This window comes from Corvus moneduloides, chromosome 1 (assembly GCF_009650955.1).
Source record: "Corvus moneduloides isolate bCorMon1 chromosome 1, bCorMon1.pri, whole genome shotgun sequence".
Classification (NCBI taxonomy): Eukaryota; Metazoa; Chordata; class Aves; order Passeriformes; family Corvidae; genus Corvus; species Corvus moneduloides.
This window is the reverse complement of record NC_045476.1, coordinates 55,896,824-55,912,070: the sequence shown is the minus strand read 5'-3', so window position 1 is coordinate 55,912,070 and position 15,247 is coordinate 55,896,824. Positions and strand designations below refer to the sequence as shown.

At 36.4% G+C, this 15,247-nt stretch overlaps 1 long non-coding RNA gene across 1 annotated transcript; it reads right to left on the bottom strand.

Annotated features, from left to right (window-relative positions):
* Positions 1-5,230: 5,230 nt before the first annotated feature.
* Positions 5,231-15,244, bottom strand: LOC116444850. The gene is made up of 2 exons (XR_004240553.1): positions 11,156-15,244; positions 5,231-9,617 (listed from the first exon to the last, which is right to left on the bottom strand). It is a non-coding gene; the product is annotated as an uncharacterized LOC116444850 (long non-coding RNA).
* Between the last annotated feature and the right edge of the window lie 3 nt (positions 15,245-15,247).

The following is a 15,247-nucleotide window of genomic DNA, read 5'->3' as shown; positions in this document are numbered from 1 at the left end:
ATATAAAGGCAGTGAATGCTGACATTTTAAACCATGTAAGGGTACATATAATTGCTCCTCATGTTTCATAAGTGCTATAGAAGTCACTGAGAAGTAAAAAAACCCCTTCTACTAATGAACAAGGATCTAACACAAAGATAGGAAACTAATTAGAAAATCAGAGACAGAATATAGTGAATAAAAGGATGGAGCATACTATTAAATAGGGTGCCAAGTAGCTGCACATCAACACTAATCACTTTATACCAAATTAGGAGCTCTACCTCAACCATTTCATAGAAATCTTATGACTTAAATCCAAAAGAAGTGTGAGTTCTTGGGCCTTTCTTCTTTTTTTTTTCTTTCTTTCTTTTCATGTAACTATTATTTATTTGTCATTCTGGGCCAGTTCTCTACATAGGAGGTCACGCCCCACAAATCATGCTGCTTGAGAAATGGCTAAAAGATGGACGAGGCCAAGGCATAGAGCTGTGCTGGGGGAATGTCTGTTGGGAAAACTTCACAGGGCAGGAGCAGAGGGAGGCCATGAAACAGTGAATCCACCTCCTGAGCCATGATAACTCCAGAACCTACCTCCCTCCTCATCCAAAGCAGAAGCTGGAGAGTACACCAGGAAAAGAAACACTGATGCTCTTCAAAGTTAACTAAATCAATCACAACTGTGAGTGTGGGATCTACATGGTATGGAGTCAACCTTTTTTTTAATCATGACTATGTATCTACTTGTCCAACAGAGAAATTGCCTTTGGCAAAAGTTTAGTTTAGTGTCATATACATAATGAACCACACACTACAAGAACCATAGATTCTATTTTTATTTTCTATTTGGTTTTTCCTGACTTACTGTTTTGCTAGTAGGGAATTTAAAGTGATATGGTATTCTTTCATAAACACAACCAGATTGCACTCAAATATACACCTACATCCCCATTCAGCACAAAACCTTAAATTCTCATCTTGTGGTTTTCTGTGAAATCTTTTCAGTCTGTCACATTTCCTTTCCCTATTGTTACTACAGGCTCCATGGGGTACCACAAGTGAAGATTCACCAGAATGCTCTATTGTAAGATCTTTCTTTTGTGCTGGCTTTTGTCCTGGCAGGAGATAAACCATCTCCTTCACTCTGTCTGGGACACAGATGGGTATGGGCAACATTCTTCCACTATTGAGTCATTAATCAAAAGGATCTATTTTTCCCCTTTTTAGTGGCCTTCCTTTTTCAAAATTTTGTCATTGAGTAGACTGTTAAATATTTTATATTTATATAAGCCTGATCTTTTCCTAAACCAGCTTGAATTGATTAACTTAGTGTCAATATTCTCTAAACCATGCAGAATTTCTTCAGTTCTAATAAAATATGGACACTTGAGATCTTCCTGACTCCACTGCTTGTTGAAAGATGAAAATGGGCAAAATGTAATGCAGCAATAAAGAGCACTGTTTACCATGGGTTTTTTTCCAGATGTGGCAGTGTGATAAACTGTAAAATTTGTCCTTGAGCATTCAAGTATCAAAAAATGTTTGTGATTTTCAAGAATCTGCTGTTGGTATTTGTGAAATAGGCACACAACTGTTCCTTATTCCTTCAGGTGGGTCCTAAGGGCTATGTTGTGGGCCATCCATAAGGCCCACACGTACTTAAAACAAATGTTTATATTTGCAAGAAAATACAGAATCTTGTACTATAAAATTTGGTTTTGCTCAGATATCTTACAGTTTCATAGCCATATTTAGTCTCATGCTAAAGGTAAGAAGCAGTATTCTGATGAAAATCCTTCACAAGTATGTCCTCTAAGTACCTCAGACTATCAAAGACTTTTGTGCTTAAAGTATTGAAATGTAACTAATTGCAAATGTTTATGATACCCACGACAGCATTTAACCACTGACATTTTGGCCTGTGCTTCTGCAGTATTTATCATGCTTTTATCCACATCATAAAACAATCTCAAAGCATAGAAACCAGGTAGCTTCTAGACAAGATTAATCTAGAAGATATGCTCCAAAAGCACACCTAATGTTCTCCAGCCACACGTCCAGGCTATCTATCTATCTATCTATCCATCTATCTATCTATCTACCTATCTATCTATCTATCTAACTATCCCAGAAACACCTTCCCAAATCCTGTGTGATGTGGCTGTTAAGTTCTCAGAACTGACTCATGCCATAAATGCTTTCCCATTAGCCTGCACTACTTACTAAAGTAGACATCATTCACGTGGCTCACCTCAACCTATCTGCAGAGCAGAGATTACCTAGACGGGCTTTGTGAATCTGACTGGAAATTTCAGCCCATCCAGCAAAGTGAACTGCAAAATGGAAACACAACTGGGGCAGGCTCTTCTATGCTCGAGGATTCATTGCATGTACCTGAGGTATGTAATGTAGTAGCTAAGTAAAAAGCCCTAGATCAAAACTTTTCTCCTTAGTCAGAGTCCAGAACAATTAATTTCTAGAATATGCTTTTTTTTTGCCCCCATGGTGTAATAGGATGAATGTTTTGAGATATTTCCTTAGAAGCAGGGTATTCTACTGAATTTCCCAGCAGCAAAAAAAAAAACTTTGAAGAAGAATTTTGAAGACAGCATTATTGACAATGTATGTTATACATTTGCCTGAAAAATGCATTTTGTCTGCTATGTTTGTATTTCTCATGAAACATGCAAAGAGAGAGATAGGGTGTCTTTTTTGATACAAGAAAAAAATGGAGACAGAATCTCATCTGTGTATAATTATAGCTGATGTGCTGAAAATTTGCAGATCTATTGTGAGCTCATCCTCAGCAAAACCTCACACAATCCCCCCTTTTTGTGCCAACAAATGAGTTAAATAGCTTGGACTTTTCCACATTGCAGCAGTGTTGGGAAACATTACCAACACCACTATGTTTCTAAAGAGGTGTAATACATTTCTGTATGCTGGTTTTTAGGTTAAGTTTGGCTGTAAATTTGTAAGCACATGCAACCATGTAGTACTTTCCCATTATATGATACAATAAAGAATCTTAAAATACACAAGCTATATATTTAAAACAAAGTAACCACAAATTCTTACAATTCAGAAAGCAGCAGTATTCCTGTAAAGGGAGGACATAATTTACTGAATTTATTTTTACTAGGCAAGCCCAATTTTTACTTTTATGAGGTCAAGATAAGTAACATGGATGTCCTAAGTTATTTTAACAACAAACTGCACTATTCAAGCTTTACATTCACTTTTAGGATTAGTAATGCCTATCAGATTGTTCCTTGCATTTACCTAAAGCTCTCAATTTAATTTTAAGAATGTAAGAAAGGTTTTATTGGTTCAGACCAATGGTCTATCCAGCCAACTTTTCTGTCTTCAGAAGTAGCAATAGGAAAAGCTATTCAGTGATTAACAAACCCAGCTCTTCTCAGAGGCCCATTCCTCTTTCTTTTGCCATGATACACCACTGTTGCGTCAGGGTAGCCAGAGGTACATCCTCACCCTATTGTGGTATTTTCCATCCATTTGTCTAATTCCTTTTGGAACCTCTCGATGCCCTGAAATCCCCCGTGATGGCAAGTGCCAGAAGTACACTACTTTGTGTCTAAATAAATGCATTTTTTAGATTTGGTTCAGGCTGATATTCTACAATTTTCAAGTTGTCAAATTATAGGATAGAATGAACAGAAATTTTACTTCTACCTTATCCAGAATTCTCATTATGTCATCACTTCTCTTCCCCGCCTTTTCCTTTCACTGCTGAAGACTCCCAATCTTTTTAGTCTCTCCACATAAGGTAGCTGCTGAATTCCATATTCATTTAAGTTCCCCTTAGAACACATGTTTGATACAGAATGCCAAGACATTTTTTAATTTTTTTAGAGCTTCTCATCAACTTTGAGATTCAACTGCTATACTGGTTAAAAGAAAACTGAAGCTTTTCATATTATCAATCTGATAGTCACTTTTCTAGTAAGACAGGTAACTTTTTCCTATTGTTTATGCAGAGAGGCCCAAAAATTACTTCTGGAGAATACACTTTGACTTTCCTCCTTATTAATTTCCAACAACTATTTTGTATGTAATGCTTTTCATTAACTTAAAAGCTAATATTTAAACAGTACCTAATTTTTGCTATTGCAGGCTATTTAGCTGTGCTTCAGCTAAATACTTACACTTTCCTCCAGTGTGCTATTTGCTTAGTCCTTTAGTGCATTTATCTATATCTACTGCTCTTTTAATTATGTTAGGCTCTCCTGGAATGTCTTTAAAGTGTTGCTCAAAGACTGAATCATGTATATTCGTTGCCTTCTCTGACACTCAGTATTTCTTCTGCTCTAGTAACTTCAACTGAATACTTTTCACTTTCATTTGAGGGGTGTTTTTTCCACCTCATCTGCTAGAAATTTAATTTTGCATTTGTAACAGGTATTATGTACAAGCACAGAAGCTTATGGCCACAGGTAGTTATCTTTTTTTCTCCCAGGAGTAAAATACAAGCATTGTGCTTGCTGTTAGTGATTTATAGAACACAAAGGCCTCATTCATTCTCATTTCAAGGTCATCGCTGTGTGATCTTCTTTGAACAACTTGCAGATAAGCATCAAGAAGTCCTCATGAATAACAATGACTAAACTGTCAAGGCAGTAATAGTGTGATTGAAGAGAGCATCCTCTAAATGCAACATATAGTAAGGAATGTGGAGAAAACTTCCATGCCTTACAGTTGTGATAAAATGGCAAGTCCCATTTTTAATATAATGGTGAACTGGAATACTGATTGTAATCAAGTCTTAAACAAATGGGTTATTAGCCAAGAAGAGAGGGGGGTTGCATTTTGGATAAAGCAGAGGGATGTGCGGGAAGCTTGGAGAAAAGAGTATCTTTCTCTGGCTCCTTTGTTCCTCTGTGGGAGGCCACTTTATAGCATTCAAGGAAATGCCCTGATGGTGCTGCTGAGCTTCATATGAGCACATTGACAGGATGCACAGTTTGGCACAATTGCCTATTTCTGATCTGAATTACAAATAGCAGTGGTGGCAAAGATCCAAACTGACCTATACTGGTGGAATAATTCAAGTAATTATTCAGGAAACTGTAGTGCAAACACATTTAGTTCTTTACTTTCCTGTGGGGTTCAAAATGCTGCAAAAATCTCATGGTATGCTACACAATCGTGAGTTCCATGCTGCACATGTAGATTAATAATGTGGTGAGGTATTTCATGAGACTGAGACAAGAAGAGACACACAACAAGGTTCTAAGGAGTGATAAACTGGGTTTATTTAATTCCTGGATAAGTTTCATAGAAGTAGGACACATGTGAAAATTGGATGGTAAAGATTCCCATGCCCAGATCAACTAGGAATGTCATGTATACTAATTAAGCAAACAGAAACAAGAAAATAGTTTCTATGTATTTTTGAGGTGCATACAATTCACAATAAGACAGGTTTCCAGTCTCAGTGCCAGATAAGCATAGTCAAAAAAGATAATTGATTGGTTTTATGCACCATTGCACAGTGTCTAAAGGCATTCATAATCTATGGTTGATTGCATTTTGAATATTGCCAAAATGAATACAATCCCCTCACTGTTGGACAAGATCACAATATTTGACAACTGAGAACTTTGAATAATACATGGTCCCATCACGTCTTTTCTATAAAATTAAGACTCTTTTATGTCTGAAATCAAAACCAGTCCAAATAGTTAGGATTTTGACAGCATTTTTCAATTAAAATTGCTTATTTGTATAAGTTGTGCCTTTGTCATATAAATATACATTCTCACAGTATGAACTTGGATACTATTCAACTTTCAGTTTTTCTTAAATGTTCTTATAGTAAGCTGTCTGCCCTCTCAAAATGAGGTATAAAGGGAGTTCTCAGTTTGCGAGACTGAGAGAACAAAACAATGTTCCCATTTTAAAATTCTGTCTCAAAAGTTAGTGTCAAGTGTGGAGACATATTTCAAGAAGAGTGACCACATTCACTTTGCCATAGCACAAGCTGAGGAAAGGGTATGTTCTCTCTCTGAAAAACATCCTGCTTCTCAGTCAAAATTTGGAATACAAAGCTATTTTATTCCAGGTATTTAAACATATCTGAGGGAACATGGGAACAATCACTATAACCTGTGAGTGTCCCAGTCAAGCAAGAATGCTGAATTGCTTTTAACATACCAACTTTCAGGCACTTCAAATAATTATTCTCAGGTTCAAACTTCACTGCATGCATTCAAGTATTTCTAAAGTTTTAAAAATAATTTTATTAAAATATCCTTCAATCCACTTCCTTCCCCCTCTCCCCCCCTCCCCCTCTTCTAATTGCAGAGAGCTCTGCTATTTGGGCATCAAGTTGAGAGTCAGTAGATCTTAATTTTGTTTTCATCACTACTATTTTGTGCTTTGAATTTTGCACTGATAAAAATAAATTCTTTAGTATAAAGCTTTGGGATTTATTGATGAAAATATTGATTCACAGAAACCAAGGAGATTAATTTTGGTTGCTGGCTCCCAAAAAAAGCTCTAAGTTATCTAGATAGCCTGGAAGAAACTTGAGACCTAAAACCACACCAAAACCCTAAGTGGAGTAGGTTTGGAATAAGTTCACCATTGCAGTATATCCAGTGAACAAGCAGCTACATTTTGCTCATGGAAGTCTTGAACTGAAATTCCTGCCACAAGTCTGACAGAGGAGCAATCTGAGGTGCTCTATACACATTGGACTTGGGGCATAAATGACCTTCTTGGAAGAAAGTACAGACAGAAGGACTGATGGACCTGGCATGTTGTGCTGATGCTGGAGAGCCTCTGGGACAAGGGGAGTCCCTTTGGATACTGATGCCTCTGCCCAAAACTTACCTCTGAATGTTCTCCTCATTCTTTACAGGCAGAGGAAGAGGGAACTGGGGTGCTTTGGGCACCTAGCAGATGTCAGAGCTGCAAGTTGCATTTTCTGTTGGCTAGCTTAGCATACAATCTGCACAGCAAACTGATTTCAATTAATTCCCTTCTAGACAGCTAATTTTTCCAGCATGGCAAGTTCACTCAAAATTATGAATTTCTGTAAGTTAGAGGGTTTTCAGGAGTCAGGCACAGCAATAATAAGTTTTATAACTCATATGTTTCCCTTCTATATAAGTCTTCTGCTTGTGAGTATTGCGTAAAATTTTCAAAAGATTACATTTCATAATGGGATTATTAAGACAGGGACACTTATTTCTGGTATGTTTGATCTTATCTTTTATCTCTATTACTTAATTTTTTTCTTTCTTCTTGTCTACCATTTCTCCAATACCCTTGTGATACAAAACGGCATGGGCTATACAACATAAGTGATAATAGATTGCTGATGAAAATGCATTGCTGAGAGTCAGGGTATAATGAGAAGCTGCACAATTAGGAACTTTAAAGCCCAACAGTGAAGTTCTGAAGGCCACCAGAGCACTGAAGATAGAGGTGTCACACCATGGTGCTGTCAGGAAGGCTGCAAAAGCACTTGTCCACGCTGGCTGTTCTGCGAGGGCCGTGAGGTCTGACTGCCTCGATGAGGTGGACAAGGATGCTTTGAGGTTATGGAACACCATTTTGGAATTTTACTGTGGAAAGTCTCAGGTGCCAGTTCCAAATATTAATTTATATCACTTTTCAAGTTCTGTGAGAATTCTGCAGAACTGCTTTCTACCTTTGTTGACACTGTTTCCAAAACATTAATTGGGACTCCTTTGGTTCTTTTAGGCAGTATGGGAGAAGATCAGAGAAAATTGTTCAGGATGTACTGTCTAATTTTAGCACACACATTGTATGCTAGAGTTGTTTATGTATGTGGTTAGGTTAGCACAGCAATAGAGAAGGGGGGAAAAAAAACCCAAACCAACAAAAAACCCCAAACCAGAAAGTCAGTTGCAATGAATGGCAGTTCAGCTTGTTCTTATTTGTGGTGGAATTTTTTGCTGGTAATTATTTTGGAAAAAACCCAGTCTTTAACTATAATCCCAAGTAGTCTGGAGTTAAATACTCAGCACTGCTTACTAGTGACCTAACATTAGCACTAAAAAGCCTAAGTGTTACTGGCAGTTATTAATGTTCTAATAGTATATGGTTTAGTCTGTTCTGAGAGTTAAGATGATACTGTATAGAAAGCTTGCAGATATATATCCAACTCAAATTCCCAACAATGCACTGACAGACACAGGTAATCTTGTAGAAAACTGTCACAGTGCAGACTTTGCAATATTTTATTCCTGCCCTTGTTAAAGAAAGTATTTTAAAAATGTGAAATGCTTTTTTTTCAAAGGAGCATTTTTGAAATCTGGAAGTTCTTCTATTACAATTCTCCTTTCCATTCTGAAGTTACATGTTTCCTGGATCTCTAGGGCTTTCTAAAAATGTTCAGTTTTAACAAAACAGTATATTTGGTTAGCTTTTTTAAGGTAAAAATCTTATCACCTTGAATGAGCTAAAGTAACAAAAGCCAGTGCTGTGTCTGTGTCTTTGTGTGTGTGTGTGTGACTAGAAATTTTTTTTTATTGCATGAGACATATACTTTTTCATGGAAAATTATTCCTAATCCTCAATCCACACAAAACAAGGAGCTCCCTTGTATCAATAACCTTTAACTAACAGCAAATCTTGTGTTCCCTCAAGGCAATCAGGTAGCCCTGACACTTGCAGCTACTGTAAACAGTCACCTAAGAAGAAATCAAACTAGAGGGAGCCTGGGGAAATATAAATACAGTAAATGGATTAAAAATACTTCAGCTGGTGCTTAGAGATTGCATAATCATGAAGTACTACATTTTCTAATAAAACAAACCACTAGAACTCACTAAAAGTTAGCCTGCCGTGGGGTTGGAGCAATTACCAGATACACTTAGAAGAGGAGGTGTAGTATGGATTAAAGCCATGTTCATACACCAAAATATTTGAAAGTAGAACAGTTGTCTAAGATGACAATTCTTTTTAAGGTCTGCTGGCATACTTTACAGAACACATCTCGCACATTTTTTAAAAAAACATAGATCTTTCTGTAGAAGTGGAAATGGGCTCTAGCCATATGTGATTTTATAACTTGTGCTGGTCTTTTTAAAAAGAAATCACATTCATGCTGACAGACAAAAAGTAAAATTCTCAAAAGTACCAGTGTACTTAGAATTCCAATTGTCTAAATGTTCTTTATAATTCATGTTTTTTCAGCAATTCCTCTATGTTTAACAAATTTCTAAAGAGTGCATATTGGATTCAAATTGTGTTCTGCTACAAAGACTGTTACTTGCTCAAGTTCCTTACCACTTTTACAGAAATACTCTCAAGTATTTTTCTCCCCAGTACAGTTTTGTGAACTTGAACATGTATCTTTGTTAGTCATGGGCCTAAATAATGCCAATACATATCAGTATACATACCATACCCCTACATATCATTGAACAAAATCACTGTGAAAAATGAGAATATGGGCAAAAGAAAATTTTAATCTAAATTAATTAAACTGTTCCTCTGTGACAGGGAAATTATCACGCCTACTAGCTGTAGAAAAACCTCTGAATGAGTAACAATTATGTAGTTTGTGAAAATCTTGAAGTTCATGAAGCTGCTCTTCAAGCATCTCCTCCAGTGTTTCACCATTCAATGTTACCTGCTCCCTTCTTCTCCAACATGAAGTCAAGAAAGAAGAAACAAAATCAGAAACAGTTGTGAAACATAATTATGGTATTTTCATTCTGCTGCTAATTGACAAAAATATAACAAATTTATGAATGTGATTACATGAACGTAAGCGGAAAACAGTGGACTTGATCTAGAAGATCTGTTCCAAGTCTAGATCCTATTTTCTGTGCAGGACAGTACTGCAATGGTGACTTTTGCCATGTACAAAAATTTAAGAGACAACTGAGAATTAATCCAGTAATTGCCTTTGATGCACTGCTATGGTTTCCAGATGTCATTTGACCCTAACTCTTTTACTAGGTTTAGCTAATTTTTAGTACCTTTAGCCTAGGTACAGTACTGAGTATATGCAAGAATTGTAGAATGAGAACAGTAGTAGTAACATAGTGTGTAAGTAATTCATTCACACAGTTTAGGTCAGTAGAGCTTTGAGAGACTAAACAACAGTTACAGGATCTCAAAATATCAAATCAGTGAGACAGATGAGTCAGAGTTTTTCCCAAGGCAGAAGGCGTGAAGAAACAATTTCAGTGCCAGGTAGCCAAGAGACATAATGTAACTCATATTTAGATTAAGATGCATGATCAGTATTACATAAATAAAGACTTTTTTAATAATTCGGATAATAATTACAGGAGTTCTGGTATTAAGATTGCACTCCTTTTCCCCTGAATGAATGTACATGCAAGTTCTTACATGGACAAATTCAAACTCTTCTTCAGACTTTAGTTTTATTCTGTATTGCATATAATCATTTCCATCTATTTAATATTACAGTATGAATTCAGCACAGGGCATGTATTTTCCATGTTAAATCTTCAGGGCATTAACTGACCAATTAAGTTATTACACTTCTTGTTATTGGGAATGCCTATGCTCTCTGAACACATTCTCTGAACCCTCCTGGCTCCACAGAGAGTGCTTAGGGGTCAGCAATGGACACAGACCCTTCAATACCCAAGGAAATTCATTTAGAACTGCTTTTGTGCATCTCTGTGTGGCACAGTCTTGCACCATATAAACACGGTCTCATTGCCAACATTTTAAGAAGACAGAATACTGGAAGTTTACATTGAAAATTACATTGGCAGAGGTCACTATTAAATATTACTTGAAAATTAAAAGTTAAGGGCTTTTTTTCCATACCTGCAGGTTACAAAACAGCTCACTGACAAAGAATTCTCTGAACTAACAGGGGCACTGCTATCAGTCATCAGTAAGAAGAGTATTGACTTCTCCTTGTAGAGAGCTTTGCAGAGATTCTTCTAGAAAACAGTTATTTCTTAAAGGTGAAGGTAGTCAACTTTGTTAGGAAGCAATATTTAAAGTTTTAAATGTGCATAATATGTTCTTATGAAAAACACCAATGTTAGTATATATATATATTTTAGAATAGCTATAAACCATTTTGGAAGTGCACATACAACATTTTGAAAGATTAGGATGAAATTTCTGAGACTAGAGTAACAGGATCATTTGCCATAAGGATGTTGTTTACAGAATGTTGTTTACATACCCATAAAAGAGCTGCAACAGACAGTAATTTCTTTTCTGGCTGTTGATCAGACTTGGAAGCCAAACTGCAGGAACATTCCAGCATGCAAAATGGCCAGGGAACAAAGTTAAGAGGGTATGTTGAAATGAAAGATACATCCAAATTGTGCTGATAGAAAAATAAGACAGAGTATTAATAAATATGTTGGACCTCCTCTCCAGCAGACCTGTCACATTAGTGGTGGTGGTCTTTATTCTCCAGGGTAGTATTCAGTTATCAAGTCAGAGTGAAGCTGGATTCAAACGAGGTGGTTGATCCACACGATGCAGTCTGCTGGGACAATTTCGCCATAGGTTGCATCTGGACTGTTTTATCTTCTTTCCTTATTGTGTATAATATATTAATTTATATTACACATAATACTAGAAAAATTAAATAATGTTTTTCAGGCAGCAGCCTAACCATTCCAGTTAATCACTACCTTCAAACTGAAAACAGTCTGAACTGCTTAGATATAGGCTCAAGTTTTTATTATTTATTGGAAAAAAAAAACCCTCCCAAAATTCTGCTCCTGAACCTGCTAAAGGGTCACTGGGATGTCATTGGTGCCATCAGCAAGATTAATAGCATGAGTGAGAGAAGTGATTCAAATTCCTGAATGCTTTAGACAGTGCTGAGTATTTGAAACATCTGCACAGGGCTTGCAGCTACTGGACCTACGAGAGAACTGTACTTCTCTGGAGCAATAGCTGGAATGCAGGTGGGATATCCCACTGATCTTTCCTCAGGCTTCTGGCTTTCACCAGATAAACACTGATAACATATTTCCGGTTGCAAGAAGAAAAAAAGGAAATATGCATTTATCTACAATATTTTGCATTTCACTTTCCAGGTGAAATGTACTTAATAACCTCGAAAACAAGTTAATTGTACTAATTTTTATGTATCATTAGTATAAAACAGGCAATTTAAAATTTGTCCCAGATAATACTTTTGTTCTTTGATGGATGTTCTGTAAGCAGCAGAACTGCACAAAGATGTGAGATGGAAAATAATTCTGTAGTTAGATCTACTTTCTTGGGGGGTTGGACTAGATGACCTCCAGAAATCCCTTCCAACATAAATTAGTTGAGTCTATAACATGTTTTTAAAAATACCCTTGTGGAAAAGCCTTTGATGAGAAGTATTTAATCATAGAAGATAGTAAAGAACTGTGCGGTCACCATACTGATATGGTGTATATAATATCAATTTCTCAAAACAAAGGGGGATGAGTGCCATCTTACTGCTTTGTTTTTCACTGTTACATATTTTTTCTTTTTACACTGAATAAATGTGCTCTAAAAATGCAGGTCTTCTCAGGGAGAGGCATTGAAACACTCAACATTAAATTGAGGTCAATAAGACTACAAAGGTGAGAATAATATGCAAGTAAGTTTAAGCTGTCGGTATGAAAATAGATCATACTTAAAATATTTGGGACATTGCATTAAAAAAAGATTACTTATATAATATATTAGAAAATGCAGACCTTCAAAATGATAATTTTAGAAATTATAGGGGACTTGAAAACCAGAAATTGACTAAAAACCCTGAAAAATAAAGAACAGTTCTACTATCATAGGCAAAGAATAACTGAATTCTGAAGATTATATAAACTTTGGTGATTAAAAATATCACATACTAGGCATTGGTTTTAGTATATTTCATCTTTCCAATGGCTTTCCATTCAGCCATTGAACAACAGGTTAAGTTACAAAGAGCTATTGTTCTATTGGTTTTTCAATAAAGCCCTGTCAAAATCACTGGGAAGTAAAAAGTAGCAGAATGATTTAGCACATCAAGTCCAAGTGTCAGTTGCTAGACTGTGATAAAACTTTTCCACAGAAGAGTTTTTCTCAGAGAGGGTGAAGAATGTGGGCAACTGAACAAGAGAGCATCCAACAGAGACAGATTACATTTTAAATCAGGTTTAATCTGAATTTTATTGTCCCTAGCAAATCCAAGTTTCTATATGTGGTCTCTAAAGTAATACAATGATAATCTCCTATACCCTTGGTATGTGGCTGAAGCATGGACATACCAGGAGGCCTCTGAAGTAGGGAAGAAAAGATGTCACTTCCCAAGGCATCTGTAGCCTGATGATCTACAAAATTAGTAACCTCCTGTTCTGCCCTATCACCTTTGTCAGTAAAAGCAGGTCTGTCTGTGCTTTCCCCTATTTCTATGTTCTGTTATCACATACTATAAGGTCATGTCTTGTTGCGACTGCTTATCCATGCATAACCACATTAAGCATTTTTACTACATAAATATGAGAAGTTTTTGAAAAAATATGTGTAGCAAGTCAGTCATTATTCTGAGTAAACCAAAGGACAAATGATCATTCATTCACTTATGGACAGCAATCCAGGAATAGTAACAAATAGGTGATAGGCTATGTATTTTGGAAAAAACCCAATATGAACCCAGTGTAAAATTTGGTGACAGTTCAGTCTGAATAAAAAAGTACTCATTTTCTGCCCAAGTTTCTTTAAACTTAGTGGGATGTTAAGAGTCAACTTGCAAATGCATAAAAAAATAGATATTAACTTTGCTGAATTTTAGACAGTCTCTATTTAGTCATCCGGATTAAGTCTGTAGCTACCAGTTGTTGATAGATACAAGCACCTCAAAACCCCAAAACATATCAAAAAAACCCCTCATCCCACATACATCACACCTCTGCGAGGAAATACAACAAAATACCCTCCAGAGGCTCGCTCTCTCTCTCTCACTCTTTTCCCATACTTTATTATGGATTTTCCTATCCTATCATGTTAATTAGACTAGTTGATAAGTCACTTTTATTATTAAAGGTGACTTTAATAACCACCTTGCCTTTCATAATTCTAAACTGGTAGCTCTATCTTCTTGATTGAAAACACTGAACTTGAATATAGAATGAAAAATGTACAGATCTCTGTACCAGTTTCTTCTCCATTACAGTTCATCTTTTCATGATTTTAAATACCCTAGAGATATTTTTAGAAGTTAAATAAGGGATTAAAGGAATGTCTCTTGTCAGTTTCATACCTTTAAGATGTCTAGTTTTCTTATTTGAGGTTTCTATTTGTTTAAAAGCTACCTAGCTGAAATGGAAGCCACCCACATAATTTTTTCCAAGAAAATTAGATATTTGCAATATAATACTTTGTACTGTAGCTCCATTCCTCCATCATACACACTACATCTAGCTTCAGTGGTCTGAACAAGCAAAGGCATGCACATAATTAATTCCATGAGGGACAGCTTATTCATATATTTGCACACACAACTCTTGTTCTTTGTATATCAGTTACACATAATTTACAACGACTATTTCTGCTAACTTGAGTACTCTGCATAAATTAAATTCTAAATAAAGCTCCAAGTTTTCAGACGTATTTTTGTTGTAGCTTGATCAAACATTTTCTATTGTTCTACTTGCACATGAGTGCGTGCACACACACACACTGGAAATGGCTTTTTCTATTCTTTAGCTTGTGCTATGCAGTAAAATGGTTATAAAAATAGCAACATGGCAACAGTTGCTTGCACATGTGGATGTCATAAACATTTTGTGTTCCTTTACAGCCCAACTCAATCCAAGGCACTGTCGCAGCAGTGGGCCCACTCCAGGAGCCGGCACGGGAGAGGGGCTCTCAGGCACCAAGGTGATTTGCAAGTTGCAAGGGAGTAATACATACGGTGTGAATTAGCTGTAAATTAAACGCACAAGTGTTTTCTTTATAAATGACATATATTTCAGAGGAATTTCTTCTCAGAAAGGGTGATTAGACATTGGAATGGACTGCCTAGGGGAAGTGGTGGAGTCTCAGTCTCTGAAGGTTTTTAAGGAAAGACAGGGTGCGGCACTTAGTGCCGTGGTCTAGTGGGCATGGTGAGTTTTGGTCATACATTGGACTCAGTGATCTCAGAAATCTCTTCCAACCTAATTAATTCGGTGATTCTGTGATACACATACGTGGACATAGGATCTGTGCTTAAAAATAAAGAAACCATAGGAATATAGTTTTTTTAAAAAAAGCAAGCAAGCACACTTCTTCTGTGTTGAGAACGAATATGATCCAG